At 45.3% G+C, this 12393-nt stretch overlaps 1 long non-coding RNA gene across 1 annotated transcript in view; it reads left to right on the forward strand.

The window, feature by feature from the left end:
- LOC118552121 (uncharacterized) overlaps positions 1-3619 on the forward strand; it is a 60514-nt gene extending 56895 nt beyond the window's left edge. Inside the window, exon 4 of the long non-coding RNA XR_013445847.1 lies at positions 1953-3619. This is a non-coding gene — a long non-coding RNA (uncharacterized LOC118552121). The remainder of the gene's footprint in view (positions 1-1952) is intronic.
- The last annotated feature ends 8774 nt before the right edge of the window (positions 3620-12393 follow it).

Below are 12393 nucleotides of genomic sequence, written 5' to 3' on the forward strand. Positions count from 1 at the left end.
AAACAGGGCGTAGAGCAGGAAAGTTGAAGAATGCCTGGTATCAAGAATTAAAAGAGAAACACGGCTAGCTTAGGGGAAGTGGGAGACAGAAGCAACAAATGGAATACCCACTATGGACCACAACAACCTGGTTAAGTAGGTATCAGTCCCCCTCCAGTAGGTACACATTATTTTGGGATTTTTAAACCTGAGAAAACTGAATTTCAGAGAGGTTAATAATTTGTGCCACCATTGACTCTGGAGCTAAGATTCCACCTCAAGACAGCCCAATCCTTCCACCAGGCTCCAACTTATCCCTTGGATCATTTTCCCAGGGAAGCCACAGCTGGGAGAGTCCCCACCACCTCTTACTTAGCCTGGGGAGGAACGGCCACAGAGCTCCCTCTTCAGATGCCTGGAACTGTCCCTGCTTTGTAACCTGCTGGTTGAGAGTCTAGTGGATCTGTCTTAAATCACATGCCCTGTAATAATAATTAAAGAGAACTAGCATAATATTACTATTGTTTATCGAGGGTTGTGCCATCCCAGACACAATGCTAAGTAATTTACAGACACTTGTCTCAGAGAGAATGCAACTTACCATCACCAGTCATTGGCATTTGACCTTTTCCTTGGAACCCAAAAGCCACATGATCTCAATGTGTGTTCAGGTCATGGAACCAGCTTGTTAATTGATCTAGAAACCAATTTCATTTTATTTTTCTCTGCCGATTAAACTCCCTCACCTGCCCTCTCCTGACCCTGAAATAAAATTGTAGGGATGTTTCTGATTTCCAATCATGCTTAGATAATAGAAGTTCTCTGGTTACCTTCAGACATTATTGAGTCCAGTCCAGTGGAAAATTATAGAGTTCAGGCTGTTCTAGGAGAGTCACAAAACTCCAAACTCGTCCAGAGTTAAAGCCTCTCGCTGTCGCCCCATCCAGGTCCGCTCTACCCTGGAATTCTGCCATGAGGAGGGGGAGGAGCAAATGTTGGGCCTCTTCCCTCTTGTCCTCCCTTCTCTCCCGCACAGTTTCTGCTCTAATTGCTCTGTGACTAGGCCCAGGGGTAGGGGTAGGGAAACAAGCTACGGATGTAAATTGGTGTCCGTGCCCTGAGGTGGGCTTGATTCCAGTGGGGTGTGTCAGCTGGTTCTAGGAGAACCCAGTTGGAGCCTTTGGCCACAGTGCCCTTGAACAAGCAATGCCTCTTTTGTGGCCATCTATCACCCCCTTGGCCTCTGGGCTTCCGAAGTCTCTGCCTCTGTGGGGTCCTTTTACTCCTCCAGACTATTCTTGTGGACAGGGCAGGTCTCTCCTGTCAGGCCCACATCTGATCCATGGAAACCATCATTCTGTGCTGCCATCTTGTTCACTCTCAAGGAGGTGCACTCGCCCATTGCTCTGCCAAATCTGGGCTGACCTAGCCTCACATTCGAGCCTGGGGATGGGGTGTGTCAAACTATCTGAGTGGTCCCTTGAAGCTCCTTTCACTGGTCTTAAGGGATAAAACTCTTCCCTCTTCAACAGCAACACTTGGGATGAGTGAGGGAGGGAGAAGGGAAATATGACAGCACTCCAAACTGCCTCCAAAGAAAATGTCTGAATGCTTGGTCTGTGTCACAGAGCTTCTGCCATCTCCTTAGCAAGTGGGATCTAACGTATTTGGCACCTCCTCTTTTATTCTCTGGTTGGAGGCTCAGCTGAGATAGCACAGGGGCTTTTGAAGATCTATTACACTCCAGCAAGGGCGCGCATTCACATTCCTACCCTTGTCTTCCACCCCTCACTCCTGAGCGATTCTGTGCTTTGTGACAGTCAGAGCTCCTTGTATTGTCAAGTTCTTGAGCAATGCACACCCTGCTCTCTCTCTCTCTCATGTCATGGCTGCATACACACCCCCATCAGTTGGTTCTTGTTCCTTAAATACTTTACCATAAGCTGCTGAAAGCCTTTTTTTTTTTTTTTTAGAATTCCATTGCCAGCCTTACAGTTCCTCTCTTATGGCAGAAGGGAAGGGTTCTATTTGTGCTCAAAAGATTCCCAAGGAAACTACAAAGACAAGGCTGGGCTGAACTCCACAGTAGAGAAGACACCAATGCATACAGCAGGAGTATGTACAACTGCGGGACAGACAGAGGGACAGGGAGAGGAATAAATGAGAGCAGATCTACAGACCCGAGGAATGGTAGGAGATAAAGATTTTGCTACTGATACCTGGAAACTACAAGAAAGACTCAGACATTTTCAAAAGTGAGACCACACCCAGCCATCTTTAAGTGTCATAAAGCTAACCCAGGGACCTGGACTGTGCACCTGATATGGTCAGACTTTGGGTGTGATATGAATAGCCACTGAGAGAATATAAGGCTGAGAAGTCATCATTTCAGCTGTCAAATAGCACCCAGGAGTTCCTGAAAAGTTTTACATAAAACTACAACCATATGAAGCAAATTGGCCTTGTTCAACATTCAGGGTCCCCAGAGCTGGTGTAAGCCTTCCCACCTCATAAATCCCGGTGTCCAAACCTGTGCTTCTAAGTGAAACATCACAAAGGAGCCAACTACTTAGGAGTCAGAGTTTTCTTCAGCCGTCTCCCAGAGCTTATTTGCAACAGTAATCAGCTTTCTACTTTCCAGAGATCATCTTTGGCTGCAGTTAATCTGTAGATAATCTGGATTAAGGAGCTCTGGCCTCTTAATAAAATGGATCACCTCCACCTCTTGATGTGGCAGGTACAAGATTATGGAAACCTAGTTATTTACTACCTTCTACCCTCCTCAGCTTTGTAAGGAAGATTCTTTGAACTGCTCAGCTTCCCAGCCTTCATCTCTTAAAGAGGGTTTTAGGTAAAGGGAAGACAAGTACTTAGGGACACTTCATTTATTCACATAAATTCAAAGAAAGAAAGAAAGAATGAATGAAACTGAGCTCTCCGAAAAGGAAAACTTCCGGAAACAACAGGGAGAGGAGGAAGTAAGCTTGAGCATCGAGAGCACTGAAGAGAAAGCCAGCAAATCCTGCAGATGTGTCGAGACCGTTTGCTGGGAGAGCTTTGGAGAAGCCACTCCTGGGCCAGGTGGGGCTTTTCAGAGACGACCAGGTAAAGAGGTTTCTAGGCAGTTCTGTTATGTGTTATGTGATGATGCAACCTCCCTTCAGACACCTTCACTGAGGACTCACGTTACGTTTCAAGACTTTTGGAAAACAGAACTATCTCTTTGATACATGCTCTTGACTTGGGCTGGACCTTAGAGCAGGGGTTGATGGACACGGATTAGGTGGCATGACAAAGGGTCACATTAATGAGATGATGACAGTTGACCTACTCTTGAGAATTAAAAGTCAAGAGCATTTAACCCTAACTCACATGTGCTTACAAGCAAGACAGATGAGCACCTGCGTGACCTGCCCATGCGTCCTCCTCCTCTCCCCTCACTTGGACCCAGGCTGCCATCAAGCATCACTACAGCGATGGCTGAGCCCCACCATGTCTGCTCACTCTTCCACCACCTCATTCAGGCCCCACCATGTTGTTTCCTGGAGGAAATATTCCCCAAACATATAACCATTTCTGGCTGTGGATGATTTATTTTCTTCCCTGGATTTTTCTGTATTTCCCAAATATGCTGTGATAAACAAATGATATACATGGTTAAAATCCTTTGATATACACATATATTATTTTATTTTATTTTATTTTATTTTTAAGATTTTTTATTTATTTATCTGAGAGAGAGAATGGGAGACAGAGAGCATGAGAGGGGGAGGATCAGAGGGAGAAGCAGACTCCCCGCTGAGCAGGGAGTCCGATGCGGGACTCGATCCTGGGACTCCAGGATCATGACCTGAGCTGAAGGCAGTCGCTTAACCAACTGAGCCACCCAGGCGCCCCGCACATATATTATTTTAAAAGAAAGCAAGCAGGGGCACCTGGATGGCTCAGTCGGTTAAGCAACTGCCTTCAGCTCAGGTCAAAGGAGGAGTGAGGTGAACAGAGTCAGAGACAGAAAAAGAGAGAAGGACACATACATGAAAGAGAAAGGAAAAGGATAATCCTTTTGTTGGTGTTGGGTAAAGGGGCTTTGTGAAGGTCTGCAGACAAAGAAAAAAAAAGCTAAGTGAGAGGGGAAAAAAATCAGCAAGAGAGAAGACTAATGGGACTAATGAAGCATCATTCCAGAGAAGGTGGGCAGGGAGGGTTCAAGAAACTGCATGACTCAAGACTCATAAGGCTATTTAAAAAGTAAGAATGCTGAGAGGCGCCGGGGTGGCTCAGTGGGTTAAGCGTCTGCCTTTGGCTCAGATCATGATGTCAGGGTCCTGAGGTTGAGCCCAGCATCAGGCTCCCTGCTCAGCAGGGAGTCTGCTTCTCCCTCTCCATTTACCTCTCTCCCCACTCATGCTCTCTCTCTCTTTCTCTCATAAATAAAGGAGAGACAAAAGAAAGCAAGCAAATCATCTTCTTAATTGTAACAGTGATTCAACAGCAGGTCAGTCAATTATAGTTGCTTATAGAATCCATGTCTGGACACTTTCAAAGAATAAAATCAATGACTTTGACTTCGGTGATTTGGAAGTTAGCCCTCTTGGACGCATGGAACTAAAATGAATCGTCCTTAACCATCTCTTCTTTTTCTGTAATAAGGAAATTCTACTTCCTCTTTGAGCTTCCTCTCTGCCAATCCATTTTTATGCTGTAGCCTGAAAGATCTATGTCAGATGACACACACTTTGGCCATCTTCAGAAACCTACAATGTTATTAGCAGAATTAAATCCACACTGTTCTGCAAGATTTTCGAGGTCTTCCATACCCCGGCCACTTCACCTCTCAGATCCCACCAACCACGGCCGACACCTTACACACATTGCTGCCCCAGCTCTGGGTGTGAAACCCCCACTCCCCCTTCCCCCTCACTGCCCACATCCACTAGACCCTTGAAGGTCCAGCTCGGTTGTCCCATCCTCCCATGCACCCTCCCCCGTCAGCCATAATCCATGCTGTGCTGATAGCTTCCATCTTTAAATTCCTTTGACTTTAATCACTTGTACTATTTGCAGTTTTTTTCTGTCTCTGATTACCTACTCAGTCATCCTGCACGATTTAGCCCTGTAGTATATTATAGTATATTAAAACAATCCTACTTACGATGCCGCCATTGCAATGAGAGAGAACCTGATGTTCAGGCCTCCCATAAGTGGGCTTTACACAGCACCTTTGGGCAAAGAAGCTCACCTCATTCCATGGTCGTTCTGTCTGGCCCCCAGAGATCCACCTACTTCAGATTCCTATTTTAATTGCCTTGGAAGGGCTCTTTTACTAAGATTATAAAAGACAACCCAAAAAGGTAACTTAAGAAGCAATAGTTTCCCATGATGGGCTACGGAATCAATCCTAATACTAAACATTTAAATGATGCATTTAAATTATACAACAAAATGGAGCCAAAGTTTGTTCTTTGGGATATTTATAGACATCATACCTACCCACGAAGAACAGGCAGTGGTCAAATAAATTCAGTAAATACTGGGTTAAACAAACAAATTTCTTTACTGTAGCATTTTCTTAAAGTTTCAAAACACTGGCATTGGGAATCTCCCTGAGGGGGTTAGCTTAGCGCATGTGGGTATTTCTACAAGGGAGTTGACCACAGGCCCATTTTCCTATGGAGTGACTTCTAGAGGGCATGTTCCAAGGCACTCAGTCTGTCTGACACTGATGTGGTTCAGACATTCCCTTCCTAAGCCCTAACACTGGGGGCTCTCGAGGCCCACGGCCTGGCTTTCACTCATAACTTCAGCAGGTCTGTAAGCCGAGGACACTTCTGCAGTGCTCCGCATCTCATCTGTAACGTGGGAACCATTACAGAACATGCTTCAAGAGATTTTGTGGGAAGTTAATATATGCAAAGGGCTTACACAGAATCTGACCTCTAGTGCATGCTCTTGGTGATAATTAGTGCTAATCCTCAAGAATTCCATTTCTCCAACAATAGCTATCGCCGTGACTCCTAGCTATGGGGAGGATCCATGTAAATCCTAAACCATCCGGAAGTCGAGCTCATGATTTTTGAAAATCACTTGCTGTACTTGCCTAAGAAAAAGTTTCCTTCTGTTCTTTGGTGAGAAAAAGAGAGAAAATGGAAGAGAAGAGAACAGCCTCTGGGCGGGGTGTGACCTCAATGTTATTTTCTATAACTCTGCTTCGGGGGTGTCAGCAAACTTCTGTCAGTGACCAGACAGTAACTATTTTAGGCTTTGCAAGACATAAGGTGTCTATGGTAAGTCCTCGACTCTGCCATTAGTGCGTGAAAGGAGCCATAAGCAATATGTAACCGAATGGGCATGGCGATCTTCGGGGAAAATTTTATTTACGAAATCAGATAGCTGGCTGGATTTCACCCACGGGCCTTGTTTGGTGACCTCTGCTCTGTTATTAACAACCCAGAATTTCCCAGCCAGGGGGTGTCTATCCACCAAATGTGGGGAAGGAACCTGACCCCTCTGGGAGCCAGTAGAAGTCAGAGAAGCCAGCTCAAGGAAAAGGCCAATAAATTTTGGAAAGAAGAGCAGGAAACGAATGCATGGTCCCATTGACGTTGTAAACTTTTGGGTCAACTCTGCCAAAGCCTGCCCTACCTCGGGACTCTTGCTTATATAAGCCCATAAATTCCTGTTACTGTTTAAGCCGAATTGAGGCGGGTTTTCTTGTTGTGTGCAAACCAAAATCTTCTACTTAGATGACTTGATTATAGCTACATTAAGTACATCAAGGAACACTTCATGGTGGATGCTCTGGGTGTTGGATTTGTGTTTTCTCTGTAGTTAAAACTTTTGCTGACTGACTCAGAAAAGAAATTTAATGATGAAATCCTATTCTGAAATGAATTCAGTCATTCATCTAAAAAATGTCTAAGCACTTTCGTCATTTCTAAAGTGCTTGGGGACATTATCTTTCAAGTATCTATTATTTCTAGTTTACTTATAAAGCTCTCTTGTATTTTGGTTTTATTGCTTCTGGCTCTTCTGTTATTCTACATGATAAAAACATGCAAATTCACCCATCAATCTATAACCCCTCAAAGGTCTGACTCTAGTTGAGAAGGACTCTGAATAAAATCAGCAGAACCACTTGCCATGCCCTCGTAAATCAGCTTTTTCTTGTCAGGTTTCTTTAACGTCTCAGAGTCAGCCCTAAACAGGAAGCTCCAAGATGCTGTGGCCACCATTTCTCTCTTGTCTAAAGCAGACAGGGCAGTCAGGGCCCTCAGGCAAGGGTCTGGAAGTGTTTTCCAAGTCCACTAGAGACTCTGCATCTTGAACACAAAAAATGGTAAAGGACTTACTTATGGCGTTTACCCCACAGCTGGGGACCGTGCCTGTGAGGTCTCTGAGTGTATGGCAGAAACCCCACAGTGGACATCACCACGTCACCCGTCCTCACGCGCACACACCCTCAGACATTCCCTGTGTTCGTGGAGCCTCACTGACTTGCAGACCATCTCTGGAGGATTGATGGGTAAATGCCATCTGCACCTTGTACATCAGTTCCCACACTGGCCAAGTGACAGCACTCATCAGACCCAAGATCCCATTTGGACATCAGGGATGGGTCACTGATTTTGTTCATGTGCTGAGTCAGTTGTCTATGCTGTTGTAACAAATTGCCATACACTTGGTAGCCTAAAACAATACAAATTTTGTACCTTACAGTTCTGTAAGCAGAAGTCTGATGTGGGTCTCACTAGACTAAAAACAAGATGTCAGCCGGGCTGCATTGTTTCTGAAGGCCGTAGGAAAGAGTTTCCTCATCTTTTCCAACTTCTAGAAGCTGCCCACAGTCCTTGGCTCATGGCTCCTTTTAATTTCCCAAACAGCAAACAGGGATGAAGCCACATCGAATCACTCCCCACTTATTTGCTGCCTCCTTCTTCCACCCAGCTAATCCAGGATCATCTCCCCATCTCAAGGGCAGATGATTAGCAATCTTAAATCTGTCTACAATCTTAACTCCCCTTTGCCATGTTAGCCTAACGCATTCATAGGTGTTAGGGGTTAGAACACGGACATCTTTGGGGGCCATTCTCCTGCCTCCCGTGAGGGGGATAGCTAAGGAAAACAAAATATATTGAACGACAGGTGATATTAAGGGCAATAGAGAAAGGCAACGCGGGAGCGGGAACCGGGTATGCAGGACCTGTGTGTGTTCTTCTATAAGGCTTGATCCGAGAAGGTCTCCTGATGAGGGGACAGCTGAGTAAAAATCTCTGAAAGATAAGGGAACTCACCATGAAGGTATATTCGGGGAAAGCGTTCCTGCAAAGAGAACAATTAGTGTCAAGTCCCCGAGGTGAGAGAGTGTTAGGAGTGTGGAGGGACAGACAGACACGTGCAGGGCCAAAGCTGCAGGAGGGCACGGAGGGAATGAGAGAAGATGCACAGAGACGGAACCAGGGAGCATCACATCCCACTTTGCAGGCTAGGGAAAAGAACTTTGGATTTGACTCTGTAAAATGGAGACGTGGGGTTTTTTCCTTCAGTATTTTTAGAAATATTTTATTTTTAAATAATTTTGGATTTCTGGAAGTATTGCAATGGTAGTCCAAAAAGACCCCATCTACTTTTCACCCAGTTTCCCATCATATCAACATCTTACATACCCTGGCATTTATCCAAACTAATTAATGTTGGTACAAAGCTATTAACTAAGCTACAGACCTTACTCATATTTCACTATTTTTTGCGCTCATGTTCTCTTCCTGTCAGGATCCAACTCAGGATCCCATGCTGGACTTCGTCATGTCCCCTTCGTCTCCTCTGATCTAGGACAACTTATCATCCTTCCCTTGCATTTCATGACTTTATGTGTTTGAAGAGTACTGGTCAGGTATTTGGGAAATGTCCCTTGATTTAGGTTGGCCTGGCATTTTCTCATGATTAGGGGTTGGGGTTATGGATTTGGGGGAAGATTCCACAGAGGTGAGTGTCCTTCTTTTCACATATCATGGGGCACATGATACTACCGTGGTTAACTACTGGTGGTGTTAAATTTGATCCCTTGATTAAAGTGTTGTCTGCCAGGATTCTCTACCATAAAGTAAACTCTTTCCCCTTCCTATAGTGTATTCAATGGAAGTGGATCCTAGGTGTAGCCCACACTGGAATGGAGTGAATTAAGTCCCACCTCCTAGACTAAGAATTATCAAAGAAGTTGTGAATATATGTTAAAACTGCCACAGTAATTAATGAGTATTCCACACTTTTGCAAGATACTTCAAAGCTATGGAATGCCTCTTAAAGTTTTGCCCGTTAGTATTAGCATCTATCAGTGGGTCTTGACCGTAACAAGTAGTGTTCGGACGGTCATTTTCTGTTTGCTTCATTCCTGCTATATTTGATGTTTGGAATTCTTCTCTGAGGAAGATTTATCCTCTCTCCCCTATTTATTCATTTATTTATATCAGGATAGGCTCATGTATAATTGTTTTGTTCTTTGGATTGTAATCCAATACTATCATAATTTCTTGGTTTCTCCAATTGTTCTGGCTTTGGACATTGGGAACTCTTTCAGATTAGTTCCTGTGTCCATTTGACACACCCCCATTTCTTATTTTGTTTTTAGCATATTCACATGTCTTGGTACTACAAGGTTGTAGTAGTATTTCCTTGGTCCTACAAGATTTCTTGGTACTCCAGGCTCATCTTGAATTTTCTCTGTACAGCCCTAGAATCAGCCATTGCTCTTAGCAACCCTGGTTCCTCTAATTGGAGCATGGTATTAAGAAACCAAGATCTGGGGCACCTAGGTGGCTTAGTTGGCTAGGCATCTGCCTTCGGCTCAGGTCATGATCTCAGGGTCCTGGGATCAAGCCCCGGGTCAGGCTCCCTGCTCATCGGGGAGTCTCCTTCTCCTCCCTCTCCCTCTGCCCTTCCCCCTGCTGCTCATGCTCTCTCTCTCTCTCTCCCTCTGTCTCAAATAAATAATCTTAAAAAAAAAAAAAAAAAGAAACCATGATCTGGGTACAGGTGTATCATTGGAGGGATTTGGGCAGAAGAGAGATATACTCTGACATGTTTTTAAATGATCAGTCTTATGGCTGGATTGAAAATAGCGACATGGGGATGATTGTTGCAATAATCCAGACTCCCTGACTATAATCTAGAAAAGTTGTATGGTGAATAATCCAATCACTACAAAGTGCCTCAGTTCTCCTTCCATGAGCCCCCACACAAACCGTAGCTATTCTTCATTCATCGAACTTTCATTGACCCCCTCTGTGTGCCAGGCATCATGCAATCTGCTGATGATGCAGATATGAAGAAAAGCATTCCTTCTCCCTGGGACACTCACAGACCGGGGCCACAGGTGCAGCACAGTGTGATAAGGAAGGGAGTAAAAATTTGTAAAAGGTCAAGTGTTGGCATAAAATGGAGAATAACTTTACTGGAAGACCAAGAAAGCAGAACACAAGGTTAAGAAAGTAGTTCTGGGGTTGTATTCACAGGGTAGGAATCTGGGTTCTATGATGTATTTAGCTGATGACTCTGAGTCTTTGAGCCTCAATTCCCATACCTGGAGGAAACATTATCTCCTTGTGGAGACCATGCCATACCCACGGTGAAGTTTTGTCTTCACCCCCCATTTCCTGGTTGTCCTGCAGCTGGAGGGGAACCATAGGTGATATTGGGGGCAAAAGAAGGTGGGGGGAAGTGGTGGGATATGGATATGGGCACCCAGAGACCTGGCCCCTAAAACCTCCCTGTGATCTTCCCTGTACTCCCTCCCTTCTATGCAAAAGACTTCGGGATGGTTGAGGCACAATGAAGCGCATGCTCACTGCTTGAAGGACAGGACCCAGGAGAGCCGCACAACCAGGAACACGGGCTGCAGACTCGGCACGAGAGCGAGAAGCGCTGGCTGCAAATCTGGGACGGCATATTGCAGCAGTTAGCCTGTGCAGATTAGTACACCGGCTCAAAGTTTGCTGGGCCACCTAAGGGAGATGGAAAGCACGTGATCAGCCCTCCGTAACTGAGAGCCGTCGTTACCCTAGCCACGATACACAGAAGGAGACCCACTAAAGAGTTGGGACTTGGGGCTATTTGCTAGGTGGATGGAAGGTGAGAGGAGTCCAGAGTTTTGAGCAGAGAGTAAAAAAAGGAAGAGGGGGAGAAATAGTGTAAGAAAGGGAGGAGCAGGGGACATATGACGTGGGACAAAGGGAAGCAAGGGCTGTCCAAACCATTGACAGAGCAGCTGCCCTGGACATGTTTCGCCCCCCACCCCCCGGGTCCAGCCGGTGACATGGACAGTGGCGCGTCCAGGCTCCCTGTGCCTGACAGAGCTTCTCGGAGCCTCGCTGATTCTCCTCCCTCAGCTGTTCCAGATCCCGACAGAGAAACTGGAGGCCTGGCTTTTTCATTTGTTTGAACCTGCTGGCAAGATCCTTCCTGGACACTTGTTTTTACTATTTCAAATGTGTTTCTTTTATCACCTTCCGGTCACAGGAACAGTCTTAATGGAGTATAGGATCCAAATTGGGAGCAGGAAGCTCCACTAAGGAAAAGCCAACCAAACAAAGGATAGAGGTATCCTTTGTCTCTCTGGCCTGTCAGAACAAAGCACAAATGTGTAGAATAGGGGCTGGAAACCTGCAACGGATGCTTTTCCTTAACGCCGTCCCCTATGAGCAACACAGACGTTTCCCTGGGCTTTGGGGCTCAACGTGCAGCCAATGCAACTGTTTTTCTCTGTGCAAAGGAATGTGTGAGGGGAATCCCGATGCTTTTAAAAAGCGCTACCTGTTTATCTTTTTGCTGAAGTTAGCGTTCGCGGAACCAACAAGTCATTGTTCAAGGTTGTTGAGCTCTGAGGTTGGTTAAGTTGTGGCTTCTGCTTAGGTGATGAAAAGGAACCATGTCCACAAGCAGAAAATTGACACCCAGCCGATCAGAGCAAATCTACCTCATTTATTAGAGAAATCTTATCCCTCAGAAAACCACATGTGAGGAAAAATATAGCAGTGTTTCCAGGCAAAAGGACCACCCCCGCCTGAGAAACAGGAAATCACTAAAACAAAGAAAACCAGATCCAAATAAAATTTGGAGGCATGTGAAATTTATGAACTCTTTACAGTGAGATGTTTACGTTCCGGCCTCAAAAATTCTTGTATCCGTGTCTTCCCCTCCCACCTCCTTGTCTTGAGGGTTTTCCAGATTTCCTGTCTACCAGTAAGCATTTGGGAGGAATGTTTCCTGCCAAAGGACCCACTTTGAACAAGCCCCAACTACAATACAGGCTTCTAAAAGAGCCCCATGTGAGTAAATTAAAGCGCATTGGCCCATCCTGCCCTTTTCCTGGAAAGGAAATCACATCTCCTTGTGTGTATCTGTAAATCAAAACCCTCTTGT

Source organism: Halichoerus grypus, chromosome 2 (genome assembly GCF_964656455.1).
Source record: "Halichoerus grypus chromosome 2, mHalGry1.hap1.1, whole genome shotgun sequence".
Classification (NCBI taxonomy): Eukaryota; Metazoa; Chordata; class Mammalia; order Carnivora; family Phocidae; genus Halichoerus; species Halichoerus grypus.